The 24,302-nt window shown below is 46.3% G+C and overlaps 1 protein-coding gene across 1 annotated transcript in view; it reads left to right on the top strand.

Moving 5' to 3' along the window:
• The first annotated feature begins 7,028 nt into the window (after positions 1-7,028).
• LOC6595112 (putative uncharacterized protein DDB_G0277255) overlaps positions 7,029-24,302 on the top strand; it is a 64,912-nt gene continuing 47,638 nt past the window's right edge. Inside the window, exon 1 of the mRNA XM_026994733.1 lies at positions 7,029-7,198. The gene's annotated coding sequence lies outside the window, so the exon portion shown is untranslated. The remainder of the gene's footprint in view (positions 7,199-24,302) is intronic.

Raw genomic sequence — 24,302 nt, 5'->3', positions numbered from 1 at the left:
GCTCCCCGTTTGTATAACACAACCAGGAAGTCTATGACAATTATAAATCATCTTCGTCTAGGCTGCATTTCTGCAGCTGTCATGATGAGCACTTCACTTAACAGCTCAAACTCTGAATCAGACTCAAACGGGGGCTCCAGGTCTGAATCAGACTCGAATGGAATGGACGGGACGAGACTCGACTCATACGCGAAAACTGTTTTAGCTGCTCATTACAGCAGCAGCAACACCCGCCCCAGCAGCAGCAAAAGCAGCAGCAACAGCAGAAGCAAATGGGGCAAGTCAAGTGGTGCACAGGGCGTCCTTTATGCGCCCTCTCCCCACTGCAGTGGGGCAGCTAACTGGATTCCATTTTGTGTTTTGTGGCTTAGATAACATTTCTGCGATGTCAAATTTCTGGACATGCAGCGAAAGGTTCTTAAATTAGAAAAGCGTGTGCTGGCAATTCTTTCTTCCAAAGTATTTTCACATGTTTACTGACTCTCTGAGCTCTGGCTCTGGGTCTGGCTCTGGCTCTGGGTCGTCGTGTCGAGTAGTTTTTTGTCTATTAAAATGCTATTCCGACTGGAGTAGTTTAGTTGAACAAGGGGCAGAGACAGAGGCATAGGCAGCAGCAGCGGCAGGCAGCAGGCAGCAGCCGCCGAGTCGTAGTCATCATCATTTCGAGTGCTGAAAAGCATTTTTATGTTCTCGTGGCGTCAAGTGCCGCAGCGAGCAAAGGAGCAAAAAAAGCAAAAAGCTAAAAAAGCGGAGCTACAAAAGTTGTGCGCGGGCCAAGAGGGCCAAGCGGGCCAAAGCCCAAAAACAAGAACAATGTTGATGATAATACTAACAACAACAGTCAGCCACTAACAGCAACTGCCTGCAACTGCAACAAAAGCAAAGAAAGCCGTGGAGCCGAAGCATTTTACACCCTTGGAGTTCGATTTGCAAGGATTTATAAAGATATTAGTTTTACCGCCAACTACTTCCTATTGGCCTGACCATGTCAGATATATGTATTGAACTATATATCTGTGGAATGCAGACGGCCTTAAAGCTAATATAAAATGTTGAGTTCAAAAATAAGGTATGACCTTATCAAGTCGAAGCTACTTTCTTCTCTAAATTGCAAAACATCTGCTCAAATTAGATATACTCTCCGCTAAAGGGTATAGCAACCACTGTGGCTGCAACTGCGCGGCGTGCAAATAATGCAATTTGTGCAATGCGCCATCACAAACGTGGGAGTCAAAAAATTGTAGAGTCTGAGGCTGAGTCTGAGTCTGAGACGAAGCTAGAGCTGGAGCTGGAGCTGGAGCTTGGCTGCCTCATTTTAGTAGCTTCCCCACTGAGCAGCCGGGTCTTAACTACTGTCAGTCATACTCGTACTCGTAGAGCCGGGCTCTGCTCTGCAGTGGCTGTGTGGCCACAGCCGATGGCATTCTTGGGGGCTGCCTCCAAACAAATAAGTGCATTTAGTGTTTAACAAATGTTCGCTTTTGCGCTGATGGCGATGTTGATAAGAGCGGCCAGAAATGAATTAACAGTCATAAGCATGGGGCTGCTGATGACAACTGCGATCCCCCAGATGACAATTGATAGTATATGGTACTATATAGTACCCCTTCCCCCCTAACGAGATATGATGATGATGATGATCGTTAATGAGCCCGAATGTTTGGGAATGAAAAAATAATTGAATTGAATGTCTGGCAAATGGAATGGAAATGAATTGCAATCTATGTCCAGGTCTACGATCAGATTCAGGTCTTAAAGCGCATGGAAACGGGGGGGAGGGGGCCATAAAAACAGAAAACATTGCTAAAGCACCGCCCACGTCGGTGAGTGAGGAAAATTTCACCTCGACTAATGCAAACACACTTGAAAACCTGCAGGGGCAGCACACTTGGATGTGGAGCAAGAGATCCGCTTTAAACCGAGGCTGGAGGCAGACAAACGAGCAGCGGTAGGACCAGGAGCAGGCGGGTGTCTCTTTGGTGGGTTTCATTTAAATTAAATTAGAGCTGCCAGCTCTCTAACTGTAACAATGACTGATGCACGCACTAAAGGCTGACAGGCGAGCGGTCCATTGGGCCAACGGGCCAACGGGCCAACGGGCCAACGGGCCAACGGGCCAGCGGCAAATGGCCAACTCATCAAATGGCAATGCCTGGCCATCAATCAGCTCTTTGGAAGCTGGGAAGCAACGTGCTGGATACGTCCCTGTTCCTGGCCAAGGTAATTAGCAAACTAGCCTGCTGCAATCAATACAAATTGAAATGGAGATGGAAATGGAGATGGTGGATTGAGATGGAACCGAAGCTAGATGGCTAGATGGCTAGATGGCGATGCTGATGGAAGTACACATAAAGAACGGAATGGAGCGGAGACAGAACCAAACCAAACCCGACCGAAATGGGCCTCCCACTCGAAATAGATATCTGTTTTATGGCCTGTCGCAGGTGTCAAGTAATTCGTCATGGCATGTGGCAGGTCGCCACAGTCCGGCTACAGATCCGTTTGCATGCAAATTAGAACAACTTGGAAAAACACACGACTCTCGAGTCGATGCTGGAGCTGAGACTGTGGCTAAAAACTGAGGCTGAGGCTGAAGCTGAGACGGAGGCTGACAGTGCTGACAAACGGATTTGGCATGCACCTGCTGGTCCGGGGTTTTGGTCGCGGCTGGGGCTGGGGCTGGGGCTGGGGCTGGGGCTGGTCCGGTCTGGATGTGACCCCTTTGGCCGTGGCTTTCACATTGCCAGCCACTTTCAAGTTCAAAGACAAATGGCTAAGCATTCGATTCGATTTACTTTTAATTTATAATTTGCCAAACCTTTTGAACCCCATTGCAAATGGAAGCACCAGCACAGCCAGCAGCCACTGAAACTAAGAGAGAAATGAAATTGTCGATGGCCGTCGCCCTGGCAATTTGTGGATGCAATTTCATTTTGTATTCAGTTCCGCATCATTGCGGTGCACTGGGAGAAGTCCAGCCCCATTTAGGCCTGCTCTGATGGTCTCGTCTTGACTCCTGACTCTTTCTCCCAGTGCAGTCGCAGTCGCAGTCCGGTCCCGAACAGTGAGCAATAAAACTAAAATAGTGCAAATAAAATCAGGTCAAATGGCGCTCACTGGGCATTGGCCACGGACCACGGACCACGGCCCCATTGTAACCGGAGACCGACGGCCATTTGCAGCCATTTGAGAGGTGCACTTCCCATGCCGATGGCGGGGCACTCCTTTCTTTCGGGACTCGACGCTGACCCTGGGCAGCATTTAAATCGCAGCTTAATTGACTTTTGTCCCAGAGACACACAGCTGCGTATCCCCACAGGCAATCCAAATGCGAATCCGAGACGGGACCTGGACGTGGACGTGGACGTAGACGTGGACGTGGACGTGCTCGTGGATGGAGACGGAGACGGAGTCAAGTGTGTCGTTGTCAAGGCAACGTGGACAAGACATCAATCATCACTAAATTAAAAATGTGAAACGTTTAAAATGCCATCGAGGAGGGTGAGCTGAGCGATAGAGGCGATAGAGAGCCAACGAGCCAGCGAGCGAGAGAGGTGAATGTGGCAGGATCGATGCCTCATAAATAATGCAACAGCAACAGGCAGCGGCCAGCAACAGCAACAGCAAATGTCACATTAAACAGGCAATATTAAAGCTGAAAAGCAGATGACACCGAAATCATGTTAGGCGGCACTTGAATGAGTATCAAACGGCAGCTGCCATAAACACACAAACCCACTGTCCAACCGTCTGACGGGGATCTGCCTCTGCTGTGCTCTGTCTCTGCCTATGCTCTGCCTGTGCTCTGCTGTGCCGTGCTCCGAGGAAAAGGAGGAGCAGCAGCACTTGGCCCAGCTCCAGGGAGGACAAGTCTCGGTAGCAGTTGCCGACAGTCGTTTTACACTTGTCGCCGGCAGTGACCAAAGTTGGCAATTGCCGCGCCACTTTTATGTGGCCTCCGCCTTGGGGACCGACCCGACCGCGGAGGCATCAAATGCCGGGCTAGGTGCAAACGCCGCACGTCAATTGCTGCATTAGGCGATTCCGATTCCGATACCAATTCCGATTCCGTTGGATGGTCAAATGGCGTTGCCGTTGCCGTTGCCATTGCCAATGCCGTTGGAGAGGTCTGCGTCTGCCAGATAGAAGAGGCCCAAACAAGTTGTCATTGTCGCGTTATTTATGACAGTGTTCGAGATGTTTCTGTTACCCTTTTGCAGCTCCTTTTGCAGGAACTCCTGCAACACTTGTTTATGTTAATGCGGCTCCTATGGCTGCTGCAGCCACCGCCCGGCTCCTCCTCCTCGCCTGCCAGCGGCTCTCCATTCAAGTGTCCGTCAATGGGCCTCGTTAATAGAGTTCGAGGCGGCGTGTTCGTGTTCGTGTCCGCGTCCGTGGCCGTGTCGGTGGAGCTGAAGCTGGCCAAAAGTGGCGGGCGTGTGACAATTAAATTGTCAAAGCCGCAACCTTTCGACGTGTGGCAAGTGTTGGCCTGTCAGCTCCTGAAGCCTGTGGTTTCTCGTGTAGATGGCGCTCTTTGGCACCTCTCCAAATATTTCAATTATGATTTTTATCCAGCACAGCACTCTTTTAATTTTGGGTATTTTCACACAAGCCATGTTTTGGCCAGGCTTTTCGTTTTTCTTTTCTTTTTTGTGGCCCGCTGATAAATGAGCTTTGATAAGGCTTTAATGCCAGGGCGTTGCCGGCCAGGAAATGTGTGCACTTTTGTGGCTTAATGAAATACTTACATATAATTTTATTCAATTTCTTATCAGTTCGAACCTGGCCCTAAGCAATTTGTTGGCCATAAGAGCGGCTCCGTGCCTCTCTTAGCTGGCGCTCTCTTAGCTCGAAGCCAAGTCTGCGCTGGCGCTGGCCGCGCTGTTGGCGTCGTTCCAGACGCTTCGCTTAAACCCCTTTTTTATTGGTCAAAAGCTGATCGGCAACTGATATTGCAGCCAACTGGAAATGAACCGCTACGGCAGCAGACTCTCTCGCTCTCTGTCCACTGGAACGCCAGCAGCGAAGAGAGTCCCAGCCAGGCAGCGAGCGCGTGAGAGAGGTGATCCGCGATAAACACGAAGCAACGAACGACGCTGGCAGCGACGACGAGCAACAGGTTTTCTCGTCGCTCTTAGCGGCTTTTTTTCACCCGTTCCGTTGCTCCAGGTTCGTGTACGATCGCTCGGCTCGGGCGCAAACCACAGCCTGCTCCACCCCGCTCCACTCCACTCCTCTTGTCCGTGTTCCCTGTTGCCCTGCTGCTGCGGAGGGAGGGACTGGCGGACTGGGGGACTGGACTGTATTACTCGGTCAGTCGGTCTCCGAGAGGTTGTTGCTATTTCGTGTTGCCTGCTTTTTTTGCTCAGAGATTTTTTGCTGTTTTGCAACTGCTGCTGCTGCTGTTGCTGTTGCTCCTCTGCTGCTGCTGCTGCTGCTGCTGCACCGGCAACTGCATTGAGTCTCTGCTTCGGCTGCTGCCTGCGTCGCCTGCACTCGACTGCGGCTGGAACAGCTTGGGAGCCGCTTGCAATTTTCATCCTCTTGCAGTTTCTGTGCGACTTTCTTGCGGGACTGTTTGAGCTTGTAGCGATTGCGCGCGTCTTTTGCAGTGGGACAGGAAAGCATTTTGCTCGCGAGAAGTTCGCGAATTTTTGTGACTGAATCGCGTGCGCGTTTCCGAAGTCGCGTGCGAGCGTTTCCACTGCGTTTTGCGTGCTTTATTCGTACGATTTTTTGGCCAACGAACTGCCATCGAAATGGAAATGGAATTGCAAATGGAAATTAAAATGGGACCCAAAATGGAAATAGACACTGAGAGGCAAATGAAAATGAAAATGATAATCCCGCCTGCATCTGGCGCTCAAACCTAATCTTTTATTGTGCGGCTACCTTACAAATAGTGCTCGTAAAAAGTCTGGCAACAGTAAAAAGCATTTCAGTGCGGCCATAAAACCAAATCAAAGTGGTATACGTTCCACCGTACATAAGGAATATATGTATTGTGTATAGTGTCCGCCCTATGCTGCCACACGATCAGGCTGAACATATGTACATGCATATAGAGTAATATCCACAACAGAGACACAAACACACAAAACTCGTTTCGAACATATAAAGAAAATAAATAAAAGTAAAAATCAAATTAAATTAAACTCATTTTTAATTACCTGCTGCCCAAAAGATCACATAAAGAGCGTGCAATAAAAAATATTGGTATCAGTAAATTAATTATATTGTATATAGAGAAACATGCTGCAATAAAGCGATCTTAACGATTCACAAATAAAGAAACAGAGGCTCCAGTTCAGCTAAGCTCCACACAAATCGATCCCGCTTCGGCTTCCAATTCCCGCTACAGCTTCGCTTCCAATCGTTCAGCGTTCAGCGTTCGCGTGGGGCTGAAACAAAAGACTTAGGCAACGAACTTGCTGCCATTTCGTGGTGTCGTTTGTCGTTTATTTTTTCAACCTGCACACAAATACAAATTCAACCGTCAACAGCACCACACACTCACACCCCATCGACCACACACTCTAACACACACACACAAACACACTCACCAGATAACGGTGCTTCGGGCGCCTCCGAATCACCGAGTGATAGCAGCGGCAGCAGCAGACCCCAACAGCCCCAACAGTTCCCAACAAACTAATTGACAACTCAAATCCTGCCAAACAACGAGAAACGGGAGAAGAGAAAAAAAACAATTGTTAAACAACGTTTCGCTTGCCAGTCGGATTGTCCGCTTGTCGGATTGTCGGCCTGCCCCACTGGGGGGACTTCAGCTTCAGCTCCATCTCCAGTTTCAGCTTCAGCTCCAGCTTCAACTTCAGTTTCAACTTCAATCAAATCGCTGCCCCAACGACAATTGCAAAGTGTGCCTCTTAATGCATTTTACCCGCAACCACAAACACACATTCAAACAACGAAACAAAAAAGAAGTTGAAATAAATTTACATAAATATTTCACTTGCCAGTTTTTGCCAGTCCACATCCGCGTTTCAAGAGATTGAGCCTGGATAGGCAACAGTGTGTGCGTGTGAATCCGTGTGTGTCCCGTTTTGCATCTGTATCTGTATCTGTATCTGGATCAGATCCTATCCGTGGCTTAAGCCGTGCACCGCATCGCATCGCTTTGCACCTGAGATTCTGCCCAGCATCAAGAGATCTTCCAAGTCTACCCCGCCCCAAGGTAAGTCGAACAGCAAAACACTTTGCCTCAGTTTATGCGTTTGTAATTGCATTTTATGTGCCACTGCCGCCCCATCCGCGTGCATTGCCTAGCTCCTGGCGCTGTGCCAATGCTTCATTTAGAGTTAGAGTCCGAGCTACAGTTGAGGAAACTTATCAATTAGTAGAGTCAGCGATTTCAAATACAATTAACTGACAACACAGCGGACGGCAGACGGTGCTGCCTTTGTTGTTTGGCCATAAAACCGTTAGTAAAGGCATTTTTAACAACAATTAATTGCTATGATTTGAGACTGAGACTGAGACTAAGACTCGTGCAGGGAGAGACATACCTGGCACTTGGCTCTAAACATAATTTATCTCTGGCACCAGCTGCAGCTTCAGCTTGAGCTCCAGCCACTTCCTTGCTCTCAGTTGCATCCCACAGTGAAGTAATAATCAGAGTGAGCCATAATTACAAGTTCAGTTGAGCAATTTAAATGAAAACACTTCAACACGTTAACAATTGGCGCGTCTACATTGTCAGTCGCCGTCGTCGTGGTCGTCAGTGGCCGAGAGTCTTGTGATGCAATTGATTGGAAAAGCGACTTTTTCCTCTTGCCACAATTAAAAGGAAACTCAGCTGAAAACAAACGGAGTTTTTCTCTGTTTCTGTTTCATTTGTTATAAATAATTTAAATTGCATTAGGAGCATTGGAAGTTGGCCTATAGGCAACGTTGGAAATATACTTAATAGAGATGTTCTGTAAATTATAGTACTCCACCGGAATTGCTGGATGAGTCTTACGAATTCTTCAATATACTCTCTATTAAAGAGGAATCCCTCTACCCTCTACTCTCTATACATTTATAGAATATCCATAGAGTATTCCAATGCTGACTTACCATTCTGTAATTGAATATTGAAAGCCGAATGAGAATAAAAAGTATTAATCAGCTTTGAGGAAATAGCCAGCGATAATGTTTAGAAATAAATATGCAAAGAATTATTTAATTCTCACAATTGCGAAACGCAAGTCACGAGATCCCCGCAGCCAGCAGGGCGTGTGCTTCCAGGGGGCTGTGGTGAGGGGTAAGCGCGAGAGCATACAGCGAATTAAATACAATTTATGGCCAGCAATGATGACGACAACAGCAGCAGCAGCAACAGCAACAACAACAATCACAGATGCATCAGATACAGCAGCAGCCGCGGCAACAGCAATTGTTTAATTGCCGAGAGTTCTGACAAAGAAATCGCCAAGTGACTGAGACAAAACGCGACAAATAAGTGCAAGAAATACTGGCCAGAAGCTCAGACTCAGAGCCAAGGCAATTCTTGGTAGTAGCCTCCCTCCCGAGTCTTCCGAGTCTTCCCAGCCTTAGAGTCTTTGAGTCTTTGAGTCTTCGAGTCCCCGTCCCCCAGTTGTTAATTGTGGACTCGGATGAGTCAACAAGAAATTTTCTTAATAGCTGTTGTTACCGTTGTAACTTTTTTCCTCCTTTTTTTAATTAATACTTTTTTTCCACTGCCTTTGCTATAATTTATGAACGCTTTTTTGTGAGCTGGCTGGCGGCTGCTGCAATTAATGTGACTGATTCGAAGCGGCGCAGTGCGGTGCGGCGGTAGCGCGTTGCATTTGATTTGCTTTGCCAGTAATTGTGCTCATTATGCCTGTGCTATTGTTGCTGCTGCTAAAGTTTTTTGCCCGATGTACGCGTCATTACACATGTTGTCTAGACTGAATGTCTGACTGTCTGAATGTCTGTCAGTCAGTCGGTGTTTCTGTCATTCGGTTAGTCAGTGAAGCCGTCAATCTAGTTGGCTGCCGTTTAGCAGCCATTTGATTTCCAGCTAACACTTGCTGCTGCTGCTGCTGGTGTTGCTGCTACTGCTGCCCTTTGTCAGCCCCCCTTTTGATTGCAAATCAGTGACGCACTTGGCTGACATTTGATTGGCCTGCCTCTGGGTGATGTCACCGCTGACCCGGGCTGTCGGCAAATGTCACGCATCCAATTGACTGGCAATCATTCTAAATACAAGTAGGAGGGAGGATCAGAGTGTCGATCGGAGTTTATTGCCCAAGTCTTTTGTTTCGCCACTCCCTCGCATATTTGGCTTACACTGCCATCGATTACCGCAACCCAAAAACCAAAAACCAAAAACCAACTGTAATGAGGCATGCGCAAATATTTCGCCTATTACTCAACCCGGCCAACAGGCAAGCACCCAAGCCAAGGCAGGCCAAGAAGACAGCAGAGCCACAAAAGCAGCAACAATGGTCGAAAATCAATGACTAGAAGACGTTAGGAGGCGCCAACTTATGTATGCATACATTTTTTTGAAGTTTTCTTCAGTCTCAGTCTTCAGTCTGCAGTCCTCAGTCCTCAGTCTTTTAGCCACAAATGTGAAGAGTTTTCACTAATTTTGAGCCGCAGCCGAAACAAAACACGCGAATCGTACGGCAACAACCGCCACCATGATAGACAGTGCTGCATAAATAAAAGTAAATTTAATGACAAGCAAAATATTTCTTGTCATGCCTATCAGATTACAAGATTTCTATATGGACTCGCTGACGATTCACCATACCACACTCGTATACACGGAGAATATGTGTATGTGTCGTTAAAACATGATTACTGGCGCTCGAAGAGAGCCGGACGGACAGACGGACGTACAGACAGAAAGACACAGTCACATATAGCCCAGTACATGACAAAGCCGTTAGTGTCATTTGAATGCGAATGTTGCAAATGTTACGAGTGCGATGTGATGTGATGATGCTGTCAAGGAAGGTGTCCCAGGTCCACGTCCCCGCCATCCAGTCTTTGATAGAGCCGCTGCTTGAGCAGCTGGCCAGCAGAGGAGACAAGTTTTGTTGCATTTATTCCAAAGATGGTTAGAGTAGGAAACGCTTGCTGCGGCAATCGCCGTGATAGGAAATACCTCTAGTGATCAATGGTAAAACATGACCCACTTTATGCTGGGTCAACCTTCAAATGATCCCACAAAACAGTAGTGCCAGTACCAGTAGTACTACAATATACGCTAGAAAAGAAACACCACTTCCATCAGACATTCCCATCTATTCAGAGTTAATTGTCTTTAACAGCACTGAGAGACTGAGACCTCCGCAGAGTGGGAAAACTTTTTGCCCATTACAAGCCCAATCGCCAAACGAAAATCAATTTCACACATTACAACGGAATCGAAACGAACTGAAATGAAATGAAATAAAATAAAGGCCATGAAAACTCGAACTTTGGTGGGGGCCCAAAGATACAAAGGCAGAAACAAAGACGCATGAAATTGCTAATTGTGCGAATGAAGGGCCCAGCCCCACCCTAGGCCTATATGGAGATGGCTAGATGTAGTACGTTTATACTCGTATATAGGCAGAAAAACGCCATGGGCCGCCTCAATTAAATTCGTAGCGAATTCCCAAGCAACAAAGAAAATTTAATTACACCGCATGTGGCACAGCCCCAACCTCAGTCCCAGCCCTTTGAAATCGGTTTTCGGTCTGTAATCAAGTGAGAAATTTCCATTGGGCCTAATGAATTTTTTGCGGCTGCCGCTCTTTTAATCGACCAGAAAACTGGGCGTTATCTTTTTTAAGGGAAAAGTCCAACTAAAATCGAATTTGAATCAATACTAATCGTTAATGATGTGCTGGTTCCTGTCGGCAATGATGATGATCTATTAATTTGATGATGCCATCCATTGGAAAGGAGGTCGGTCAGACCAGAAAAATATGCGATCACCAAATGAGTTTGCCAAATTGTTTGTCACCCAAACGGCAAACAATGGGAAAAGCTGACAGCGCTAATTAATTGCAATTAAAAATGCGTTTTCTGTCATCGACTGCGACGGCGATGGCGATGGCGACGGCGACGGCGACGGCGACTTCGCCTAATTGGCAGCCGCGAACCCATCCAACATCCAAAATCCATTCTGCGATGTTCCTCTTCTGGGGCTTTATCAGCGCAAAGTCATCGAGCAGGCAGCGGCAGCCACGTTCCATGTTTATTTAAATGGATAATTTGCTTAATTAATTTTCAAACTGAAACGCTTCGCATTCATCATTTTAATTAGCCGCAGGTTCGCTTTTGGGGCTTGGAGGCTGGCTCTTAATTTATAAATAATTTATAAATATTGATTTGACAAAGATCTGTTGCTCGTCGCCGCGGAGCAGCGGCAATAAAATCTTTGAGCTATTAATTAAGAAAACGCAGTCGATAGCCGATGTACCCGATGTATCAAATATCGGCGCGTGAGGTAGCGCAAGACTCATAAATCTTTCTGGCAGTGTTTGTAAAAAATAAATTCCACAGCTTCCCCTTTAATGGGATCGCAACTGAAATTAGGAGTGCAAACAAAGCCACAAGATATACAAATAAATACTACTATGTTTACATTTTATAAGATTTTACAAGCATCCGTGGGGACACAAAGGCCACAAGATCGAATTGAAATAGGTTTACTCTATGTTTTCGCTGGCTGTGATTTATTTTTCGCTTTCCTGCATCCAAATCTGCGATTTGCATATTTCTCGTAGGTGGTTCAATGAACTTGCCGAGCGGAGAGCGGTTTCTGTCTGGTGGGGGCGTCGTTAGATGAGGCGGTGGCGGCGGCGGTGGTTGTGCTGGTGCTGGTGGTGGTGCTGGTGGAGACGGCGACACTTCCAGCGCTTTCGGCTTGATTTGGCTCGCCTACGCGTTAATTTGAGAAATTTGCAAACATTTGCATGAAATCAAAAACGAAACCGAAACAAAGCTACAGATAAATACAGTCAATAAAACCAATCGAACTAAGTATACCCTCTAAAAGAATCAAAAGAATACCCTACCCTTGTGTCAATGGCTTTTTCGTGATACCATTTCCAAATTTGTATCGGTTGGACGTCTCTTTCAACTGGATATTCCCCACTTGGCCACAGGGTACCATCCCCAGCCTGGCACTAGCGATTGCCCAATCGAGAAGCTGCTGAATCCGGCATTAAATAAATAACGCATTTGCCAAGCCATTGATAATGTCAATTTGGGCAGTCGGCAGGCAGACAACAATTGCAAACATTTTCCAGCTCGGTAGCAATTTCTATTAAAGCATTTTCCGCCGGCTAACGAGGATTTCCTTATACTCAGTTGCTGGTTTTTAGGTTTTTTAATTGCAATTGAGTTTCGACATGAACTGCGTGCATTTGCGCAATGATTTTTCCGATAGCAAACAGCAGCCACAGTGCCACAGACCATGGGAATCAGCGCCTCCAGTGGCAGTAGCAGTTCCAGCCTCCAGCTGGGAGGAGGCTCTCTCTCCTCCGTGGGCCCAAAGGCAGCTAATTGATAATTTCATTAATTTATGCACTTGCCAGCCTTTGCAGCTCTGGCCACTGATTGAGATATTGCCAATATGCAAGCGGGAAGTGCTTTGACAGCAATTTGCCTCCGTTCGGCATTGCTCCCGTAATAATTGGCCAACTAACGTCTACTTCGAACCCATTATTAGCCAGAGTCGGATACTATGAGCATATGCTATATATGTGCCCAGAGCTCCAGGCATAGACCATTCATAGAACAACCTTCGTGCTAACCCCATAAATTTATTATTATTTACTTCAATTCTTGCTACGCACTTCGGCCTGCACTCGGACTGGCACTTGCCTCAGTTTCATTTTCAGCTTAAGTCTATGCTGTTCAGCTTTAGCTTCGATTTCAGCTCGTAGGTAATCTAAAATGCTAATTAAGCTGCCGGCATTTGTTTGGCATACCTTGTGCTGTGTGGTTGTTGCTCTTGTTGATGTTGCACGCATGCAAAAAACGCACTTTACATACGCAGGAGGTTGACCAGCCTGCTGACGGGGGACGGACGACGGGGGACGGACGACGGAGGACGGGGGAGCTCTGTCAGAGTCTGACTCTGAGACCGAGTCTTGCATTAATTAATAAATGTCGTGATGTCGCTTTTGAAGTGTCTGTCATTATGAGATCAATTAATAGGAACAAAATTCTAGATCAAGGCGAAAATCAACAAAAATGTCGCACACACTCAGCGCGTGCGTTTCTGTGTTTGTTTTTGTTTTACCCTTGCAGAAGGTATGACGATTTTAGCCAGTTGTTTGAGTAAATATACTCCTTAAATCCATAGTCCCATCGAGGCATACATCTGTCATGCCTCACATGCTTAGTGGCCATAGGAACGACCATCAAACATTTATCAGTTTGCAAGGGTATCAACATTTCGGTACTCAAAGCTAAACTTTACTTGAATTTTGTTGTTGCTTCTATTGATCGACACGCAGTCGATATAGGCTTCGACCTGAACATGCTCTGACTCTCTGAGCAGTCGCATGTAAACACGGACCCCGCCAGCCTGGATTTCTGCTTTTAATTGCTTAGATCTCGCAGACAGCACGACGTTAACGAAAATTATTACATCATGCAATGGCAAAAGGCAGCAGCAACTAATTCAATTCCAGCGAAGGCAAATTGGATGGCCACATATCAATCATCCTTCAAAAGTACGCACATATTTTATGATCTACTCGAATTTTATGCCTGCGGAATGGAATGCACACCAAAAACATAAATTAACTTTCACCCATTTTAATATTAAAAAACTTATTAATAAAAATATTTATTTTTGGTACTTTAAAATATTTTTATTGTCCATGCGTTATTTCTTTATATTTTTATGAAGACTTCAAGACTGTATGTTCACTTAAAAATAAATGCATTTTTATACGGCTTACAATATATATAAATTAAAATTAATTCCAGTACTTACAAAAAATATTTTGATTGGTCACGGTTTTTGTTTGATATTTCCCCCTCTCCATATTTAATAATTTTTTATTATATTTTTTTAAACATACATATGAATCAAGTTATTGGCTATCTTTACGGTTTATACTATGTACTTATTTTATTACTTCGTAAAGAACTTCAAAAATATTTTTACTGGTCAAGTTTTGTCTTAAGCTTGCACGTCGTTGCATTTTAATTTATTTATATGTTTTCCTTGGTATTTCCGTATTTCCAGTACTGGTTTTCTTACGCTGTATCGTAAAACATTTCACGAACTTTAAAATAAATGCATTCCGCCTGCTTTCAAAACTTAAAACGCTGTAGTTCATTTTATTATATTAATAACATTTTTATTGATCGAGATTTGCTCTTGTTTAAAACCTCAACAAAAGTTTCCTTGTAATTTCCATAATCCCCGCACGAGTTTTCTTGCAGTGCAATACTGGTATATTTGTGATTTATTTTCCATTTAAAATAAACGCATTTTTTCCTCGCCGCCTTATATTGCTGTTGCACTTGCTGCTCTTGTTGCACTTGCTGTTTGCTGTTGTGGCTGTTATAATTAATGTTGGCGATACGAAAAATGTTGTTGTTTGGGTTGTTTGTTTGCTGGTGGCTGAGATTGCAACAAAGTTGGGCTGCAGTTGGTGTTGGCTGCACTTGCCACTGATTTTGCTGGCGGTTTAATGTTACATACAAATATCTTCGTTTTTTAAAACTGACCAGCATTACAGCGAAAATTTGCCTTGCAAATCCGAGTGACTGAACATTATGTGTGCTTTAATATATTTACAATATTTGAACTTGATTTGGCGGCATGACAAAAGTCACGGGCTCTGGCCTGTGGCGAGGGGGTGGCGGTACTCCCGGGGTCAAGTACAACGCGGCCGGGCACTGGCTAACCAAATGCAGCTGCGGCTCGTCGATTGCGGCTGTGCGTGAGAACCAGCTGGGTACAGATACAGATACAGGTACATGGCTACAGCTACAACAATGTCTGCTGCCTTATATATATCAAGATTTCAATTTTTGCATCAGACTTATGCTCGTTCGTGTGTGTGTGTGTCTATGAGTGTCTATGAGTGTACTTGAATATTGACGCGGCACGGCAGGCACGCATTTGTTGCCGCTGCCACCGCCGCTGCTGGTGCAACAGTCAGGCTGGTTAATAAATTTCGCGATACTTATCAATTAGCATACGAATTACATGCCTTGCAATCATAAATAATGCGTGAGTTTGTGGCTGCCACAAGAAGAGGCAGATAGACCGGCTAGAAAAGCAGCTAGAAAATGAACCGCACTTTGATGCATAAATTTTGATTGGCGAGTCGCCGTGGTGGCTGTCCGTGTGTTTTCCGAAGTCTCCTAAGCATTTAAGATCTCTGTAAATTATAAACATTTCTACACACTTCTCGACTCGAGGGTGCGTGTTTGATTTGCCTCCGATTGGGAATGACAAATAAACAACAAATCATGCGGCACGAAGCCCAACGGACTGCGGCTCAAACGAATGACTTAGGCAACGAACTTGATGGCCTGATCATGCTGCCAGTGCCTCCTCCTGCTCCCACAACACGAACGGAGTAAATTCTGTAGGCTCATTGTTATGCTCGACACTTTTGCGCTATATTTACAAATTGGGCCAATAAAATGAACACCAACAACCTCCAGAGCTCGGGCCTGGAGATACCAGAGACCACAGACCAGAGACCTGAAATGTAAGGTCATAAAAATCGACCAAGCAAGAGAACAGTCCGCGGCTGATGAATTTTTATGCATGTTTTCATGACGGTCATATAAAAGTCGCGTCTAGAAGTCAATGATTGTTTAATGAAACACACAGACAAACGTACTATGCCAAGCAGATAGCTCGGGTTCGGGCTCGGGCATGAGGATGGTCATTAAAGTGGTCAGCAGATAAATCAAAAAACCAGCTCCGGATCCCAGAGTCATCCCAGCAGAGCCACACTTGATTACGCCGATCGGAGCTGAACTGAAATCCGCCCGCTTCGTTAGCACATCACCTGCTGGGCCTGGGCTGGAGAAAAATGTCAATTATGATCTAATCCCCAAGATACAGAAATCTGTCTCTGCCAAATGAAATGAAAATGTTTGCCAAGGGATTAGGTTGAGTGTTGGATGGATGAAGAGATAGAGAGAGAGAGAGAAAGAGAGAGTGCGCTAAGCTGACACGGCACTGGGCACGCGCTAAGTCGTTTAGAAACTGAAAACGTTGATAAATCGATCCAACGATTCAGCGATCCATCGATCGAGACGATCGCTCGCCCCTGCCCTCACTCTCTCGTCGAGTGCTTATTGAATATTTGTGGGTTAGAGTCATACTTCATACATCCATACCATTCCATACTTGTATCTCGTCGTATCGCGTATCTGCTGCTCCAGATCTGGATCTGGATCTGGCAATCGATTGCTGCGTTGTCAGCCGAGCGACACTCGGGCTCCATGATTTATGCGTATTTAGATACTTTTTGTTGTCGTTGGCAGGCATTTAACGCATGTATCTGTGGGTGTACTCCAGCCCAGAGCGCTGGAGCGTGTGTCTGCATCTGTTTCTGTATCTCTATCTGTATTGCCATCTGTGAGTGTGTGTGTGTGTGTCTGTTGAGGCAATTACGCCCACCTACCGATTTTCGATTTCGATGCGATATTGGGATATTGGCATCACATTTGTGTCGAACGGATTCCGTATGGAATTTCCCACATTTTATTAAAAAGCCTGACTCAAAGAAATTTGCCAATTTTGATGGTTTCTTTTCGTTGCTGTTGCTGATGCTGTTGTTGTTTTTGCTTTTGTTGCTGTTTATTTTAAAGGCTCTGCTAATTAAAAGCCAATAAAAACACAGGCAGCCCGGCCATTAGCCGGTTACAGCCATCTCAAGCAGCTGCGGAGTCATCCGTTGACAAAACACGGCCTTAGACGCATGACTAAGTGACTGCAACTGCTCATAATTGGCCGCATGCCACATGCTGCTTGCCTGCTTGTTACCTGCTCTGCCACTTGCCACAGTGGCTGGGCTGCCGCCTGTCGCTTAATGGCTCTGTGGCTCTGTGGCTCTGCCTCCCGGCTGCCTGCCTGCTGCCTGGTCCTAAGCACTTCTCCCTCTTTCGTTAATTTGCGAAATTGGCCAACTTCTGGTATCTATCTACACTGGCAGAAAGGTAAGTGTGGAAGGGGATCCCTCACAGCATTCTTTTTGAGAATTCCATTATTTGGATTGCATTTTTTTCTGCAGATTTTCTCAGACTGCAGTCTTATCGCTGGGGCTGCTGGGGCTGCTGGATCGCCTCGAACCACGGACTCGTGGCTCTTATGATTTTTTAAAATTTAAGTCACGCTTTTGGCAATTAAGTGCCCCAACACCGACCGAACGACCCGGGGCAACGGATTCCGGGGCATTCGGAATCGGATTCGGATTCGGGCAACTGTGTGGCCCTCGACAGGTGCTGTGCTCCAATCCTCTGCAAGATCTGGCGGGTGGTGGGGTGTTGGTCGGACTGGGGGCCTTTTCCCACTGCGATACGTTTGGGGCGACATGAGGCGCATTTGCAATTATTTTGCGGCTCATTAAACTTTTAAACACGTCGCTCACGTAGTGACGCGTCTGTCAGACGGCTGGCATGTAGCCGAGCACCCCACTCTCTCTCTCTCTCTCTCTCTCTCTCTCCATCTCCCCTTGGGAGACTCCGTCCCACACCCAGCAGTTCTCGGGGGCTGCTGCTGCGGCTGCTCCTCCAGCGCCTGTGAAAATGTCATAAAAATCTCTGGGGAGCTCTACAGTTTTGGCTGCTTTGATTTCTATGCTTTTGATTTGAGTTTTGCTTTTGCTTTTGCTACTTTTTCTCCCAACGCTTTGCGCTTGCGAAATCAAATAAAAGATTTCTTTTTTATCGCTCAAGAGTGGTTTGTTTGCCGTTTGGCTGTTTGGTGGTTGCTTGCCTGTTCGCCTGTTGTCTGGTTTTTTTCTCTTTATTTTATGATTATTATATTTTTTGAAAATTGCCGTCACACCAGCGCCAGCGCAGTCACAGTCTCAGGCTCAGTTGCAGTCGCAGTCGCAGTCGCGGCGCAGTCGTTGCACACACAAAAGACTTGGGCAACAAACCTGGTGCAATTTTGTTGTTGTATTTTGCGCATTGCATTGCCTGGCCATAAATGATTTATTTTGGCTTGTGTTTGCCGCCGCTGTCAGATGCAATTAGCTGCAGTTTAATTGAAAGCCGAGCAATTGCCCAAAATGCTTTTCGGACGTTTCAATTTTCATTTTCTCCCAGTCTTCCCATGGGCCCGGCCGGGGCTCCTCGCCAAGGCTGCTCTGCTCTGCTGTGGCGGTGTCAGGCCGCATTAATGTGTCGCCCCGGTTTTCTGGTTCAAGTACGTTTCCTGCGATGACAACCAGCACAGCAAATTCCGCTTCATGGTCATTTGCATGAAAATCGCTTCAGTGTCTGCCGACACTGACATCGTCGTCGTCTTCCGTTGTCAATAACGATTTACATCATCATCATCATCATCATCATCATCATTATCATCATCATCATCAGCTGCACTGCAGCAGCATCATCCTGTCCTGTCGCTGGATCAGACTTGGACTCGGGATCGTGTATGCCCGTGTGCTGTATCCAGCATTGAAAGTGGAATGCGAACCAGTTTTGGGACAGCTAAGATCTGCTCTCCTCCAGCCCCAATCTGGCGTGCAGTTTTCGCCAACTAATGAAATACATATATGCAAAAAATCAAACTAAAGACTTTGCTCCGTTATCAGCCGCCTGTCGCCTGTCGGCTGTCGGCTGTCGCCTCTTGGAGTCTCTTGGAGTTTCCACTGGCTCTGTGGGGCATTTCTTTTGTTATTGAGATTCGGTGTCAGTTCCAGCAGCAGCCACAACGGTACGGTTTTCGATCTTTCGGGGTTTCTGTCCCCAAAAAACTATGCATAATTTATGAGCCCTGAGTCTTGGGTTGCATCGCTTTATTATGCTAATGGCGGTGGCGGTGGCGACGTCGGCGGCGGCGGTGGTAATTTGTTCATTCCGTTTCTGGCCAGTTGGGCTTAGTGTCATAATTAAGCGGCTAATTGATTTGTTGCAGGCGTTTGTTCAATGCTGCTGCTATTATTATTTCGTTTTATGAATTGATTGGTGATTAGTGATCAGTCAGGCACGGGCACACGGGCACGAAGGTGCCAACAGCTCCATCAATCAATTAGTTATGGCCAAGATATGTTTCTCTGATTGTGAGGCAACTCTTCCACTAACTCTTACTCAGACTCGGCCCAAAACCAAAAAAAGACAACAACAACTAAACTATGTAGAGAAACGCCCCAGTCCAACTGGCATTGCAATCGCAATGAATTTGGCAATAGTCGGGTCGGACACCCAAAAGAAATAGCAACGGAAATGCCATAAACCATATAAAAGAGAGCAGCGAGCCGCATGATTAGAGGCTGCAACTCTCGGATTGGGGCAGAGTACGAGTACGAGTACGGGCTCGTCGACCACGTCGTCGTGTCTGGCCTGGCCTGCGCCTGGGCCTGGGCCTGGGTCTGGCTGGGGAGCCGTGTGGTGTGTGCCCCCGCGAGAGGTCGTCCAGCCACAGATCCGGCTCGCGAATGACTCTGACCAAGTCTGAGTCTCAGTCTTAGTCCGAGTCCGACTTGTTACAAATATTTTAAAGCGCTTAATAATATGCAGTTTATTATTGTTATTGGCATCGTTGTGGCACATAAAACATGCAATTGGCATTATTAACGCCATCGGCTTGGGTCGTTTAGTTTTCGGCATGAGTTTGTGCTCTGGCTCTGGCTCTGTGTTTTGGATGTATTTTATTTTCGGGGCGTGTGTGGGAATGTTTCGCAGTGCAGCAAATGACGCTGATTGATTATGCTCTCTGGCCATTTGGCTGGCCGGGGCCAAAGCCCGTACAGTCCAGGCTCTCTGTTCACACCTGGCCAGGGCATTAATATACATTCAAATTAGTTGCACTCTAATTAACTGAAATATATTCAAATACTCGAATATCGATCTGTGGAACATTCGCCGCTTGCATTTAACACGCAAGCGACATTGATGGAATCGCGCCGCACTCTTGTCAAAGGAAACGAGCCGTCCGCTGGCTAATTAAAAGCCAAAGTGTGGCTAATAAATATTTTTATATAATGGCTTAATATACGTACATACTCGTACGTACGAGTATAGTGCGTGATTCGCCTGGGATCTGCTCTAGCGGAACGCCAGATGAATAATACAATCCCATGGGGCTGGGCTCTCTGCTCAACACACGATTATGAATGCGAAAACGAATTCAAATCCGAGTCTGAATCGCCGGCTGAGTCTGAGATACATTAGTCTAATGAGCGAGCCAGATAGATTTGCGTGACTTACCGAAAACTGACTGTTTTTTTTTTTGTATGTTTTGCCTGCATTTGCACTCCGGGTGTTGGCTAATTCCCCAAACACCACGAGAGGTGGGCGTTATGAGGAGTAAAGTTGAATGAGGTTTTAATGATTTGGCCAAGGAATGAGCCCTGAGTAGGCTGTGAGTAGGCTACAGGTAAGGCTATGGGTGATTTATGGAACAATTTCTTGCATATAATTCAGATTTACCTAATCTTAATCCTGGCTCCAGCTAAGATCCATATTTCCACATAAAATTCATAGGAAAATATACGGTTGAAGAATTTATATAATCTACCCAATCAAAGCAGTCAATGAATTCGAAAAAAATCATTGAAAAATCGCTGAAAATCTGCGATTAAAACCCAGCCAAACCGCATTTTTCATATGCAATATTTCGCTTTAATTTTCCATCTTTAGACGCCATCTCTGAGTGTGAGAGATGCCATATTTTTTCGTGGCTGATTTCGATTTCCGTATTGCCAAATTGTGGGCTTTCAACTAAGCCGCCACCGACGCCACCGCCACCGACGCAGACGCGACGCGACGCGTCGTGTCGCTAACTGCGTGCAGCGGCGGCAACGCGGCGTATGCGCATTTTTAATTGCCCCAACATGTTGCAGCGAAGATTGGCAACGTTTTTCCCCGTGCACCCTCCCCCTTCCCCGCCACTTTTTGTGTGTGTGGTGCCAATCTGCTTCTTTGTCAAAGTGCTTGCGGTGCGGCAAATTAAAATTGACATTTGAACAGCTCTCCGACCAGGCAGGCCTGCCTGCGTCCCTCCCGCGTTCGGACCGTTTTAAAGTGTGTCTGTCTGTCCGTCTGTCGCTCGATTGGCGCGTTAATTTCAAATGGTTCACCATTTTTGGTCAGCTTTTTCATTCGGCCAGCACTTTATGAATTATCAGTATGGAGCCGCCGCCCCGCGATGACACAAAATGTGAACTGTTACTGGCCATTGGCCATTTTTCCGCTTTTGGGCCTCTGTGCGATTTTTCGCAACGCAGGAAATAGTTTCCATGGCGGCTGCTGCTCCATATAAGGTCTAAGTATTTGCCAAATCACACGCCATAGAGTCAGGCCAACCCGCACCAGCCAGCCAGCCAGCCCCCCAAAGACAATGCCGTCGTCCAGTTTGGAAGAGAGGCAAACTGCAGCTCCAGCTCTTGCTGGAGCCTGATCTGGTCTGGTATGGTGGCGGCTGTGGTCACGATTTTAACATTTTTGAGCAGCCGCAGTGCGCACCCCGAAATTTTGCAGCGTTTGCCCATTAATTTTCATTGAAAACGTTTTCATATTTTTGCCACAGTTTTCCTGTGGCTCTCGTACTCGTACTCGTATAGCACAATATTTTCATTGTAGTGTTTTGGCATATATTTATGTGCCGTAAAAAATGCGATCAAGATTGCAGCTAGGACCAGGGCAGAGCAGCGCGGTCCAACCCAAGACTTGGACTCCGTCTCAGAATCGAAGTCGCAGCGGAGTCGGAGTCGGAGTCGGCTCGAAGACCTCAAGTACATGGTCCACATGTAGGCTGTAGCTGCATTGTTGTTCAACTTTGCACTTCAATTGGTGTGCTTGTTGGGTTCGGGTGGTTGTTTAGTGTTTTTTGGGGGCGCTGGTGCAAATTAATGGATTCATTCAACATTTTGGCAGCTGCTGCCGCCGCAAAGACGAAGTTCAATGCTTATGTTAACAACTTGGCACCTTCCGTACTCGTATAGTCGTTTATGTGGGGATTATTTAGAGGTTTAGCTAGCGCCCATGCCCATATGGGTATTAATTGAATTTCTTGTTTAATTTATCAATTAGAGTGTGGCCTTTTTTTAATTAAAGCCTCGCAGTCATTTGACTGGCCAAATTAACGGCCAACTAACGTGGCCATTATATGGGGACTCGGTCAGGAAACAAAGAAACCACAAATTGTCTGTTATTGTGTGTGCTTTTTATTCTCTCTTTTATTTTTTGGGGTGTGGACCAGGGCGAGTCCCTCGATCTGACTCTGACTCTGACTCTGGGGCTCTGCTCGGAAACAAATGCTAATTATATGGCTACCGAGTACTCGCATTCGTACTCGCACCCGTACGTTTCTTTATACGAGTATGAAGCTCTTATTGATTCCCAACTGCCGGAGTCCGAGTCCGAGTCCGGGCAAGGTTATGATTTCTAGTGGATGTCTGTCTGTCTGTTCCTCTTGGTGGCTGCTGCAACAACAAAAGCCAAAGCCAAAGCCACAGCCCCGCCCCTTTAATTGCCACCTAGCATTTAAGTTAACTAACTGTTCATAAATAGTTATGGCATACACGGTCAGTCCGAGCTCGGGATCGGGCTGGGGTTCTGTTCAGTGCTGGGCTGCGCCCACAAAACTCAACCAAAGTTGCCGCTTCAGTCAGTGCCAGTGCCTGTGCCAGTGCCCGTGCCCCGGCTGCCTCTGCTGCTGCAGCAGCAGCAGCAGTCATTGCAGGCCATGTCCACAGACAGAGCCATAACCTGGCAGTAGTTTTTTAAAAATTTTATTTTTTGCCTTATTTTGTTGGCCATTGTTAGCGCAACAAATTTTATTTTCCCACTCTCGAGCGGAGCTTTGTTTTTGCTGCTGCTGCTGCTGCCATTGCTTAAAACCAAAATTAGTTAATTTAGCGCATTTTGCTGGGCTTTAGCACTGCGGCGGCTGCTGCCAATTTGATTTGCAGTCCAATTGTTGATTGCTTTATTAACCGTTCGTTTGCTCTGCGAGCCATGTCCTTGGGGCAGACAAAGCCTCAAAAAGGCTTCCGCACTTTATGAGCCAAGAATCATGGCGATAATCCAGCGGCAAATTGTTTTCAGTTTTTGCTGATTGGCCAACAAAAGAGGGAAAAATTGTATGTTTTTATGGAAATTTTACGCAACGGATTAAACGGATCTAAATATTTAAAGAAATATTTTTTATTCTTTTTCGGAATAGGTTGGGAAAATTCTATTCCAGTTCCCATATCAGTGGAAGTTATGGATCTATATTCAAAATCAGTAAATATGAGTTCTTCGTTTATCTACATAGCTTTGAAAATATTCTTCTCCATTCAATTAATTTTCCAACATCAAAAATTATGATGCTGTTCCGGTTCCCATTGTACAGCCATTTACAGTTCCAACTCTTGTGTGATTTCTAATTGAATTATGGATCAGAGATTGGTCCAGCCAAGTGTTTCCCACTTTCATAAATTATCCAAAATGCAAAGCGGAGCAAAACTCAGTTCCGATCTCAGGCTCCCAGGCATAAATCAGACACCGCTCACAGGAGACCCCACACACACACACGGCAACCCCACACATAGGGCGGTGGTTGGTTCCATTCATGCGTGGTACTCCTATGACATTTGGAGGTGTCACTGCTCGAGACGTTTATGCAAATGGGCTCCGTAACAAAAGCCAGAGCACGCCACACGCCCCATGCCCCCACGCCCAACATGGTCCCATGACTGGCAGAGGGCGTTCATAGTTGGGCCTAATTGCCCGGGTCTCCGTCTCTGCCTCGGCCAGAGAGAGATCCGATGGGGACACTCTCTCAGAGGTCGGTTTGGTTCGGCTCGGCTTGGATCGGTTCCCATTGTACTCGTACCATTGTCATGCAGAGTGCACAGAAACCGAGCCTGCACTCGAGTATGAGTCGAAGTATGGCATTTGCATAAATTAAGCCACTTGAAGTCCGGGCCGATGCTGATGCTGATGCCGATGCAGATGCTGATGTGGATATCGATGCCATTTGTCAATCAGCGGCGCATGCAAATCAATCAGGCGATGGACAAGCTATTCGTCATACACCTGACAGTTGGCCACAATTTATGAGCCAGCAGCGGGCCACTTACCAACAAGAAAAAGGCACACAAAATAACAATAACCACGAAAAGTATAAAAAACGAACAAGC

The sequence above is a fragment of the Drosophila persimilis genome, unplaced genomic scaffold, assembly GCF_003286085.1.
Source record: "Drosophila persimilis strain 14011-0111.01,24,50 unplaced genomic scaffold, DperRS2 tig00000000-arrow-pilon, whole genome shotgun sequence".
Taxonomy (NCBI): Eukaryota; Metazoa; Arthropoda; class Insecta; order Diptera; family Drosophilidae; genus Drosophila; species Drosophila persimilis.
This window is presented reverse-complemented; position numbering and strand designations above follow the sequence as displayed.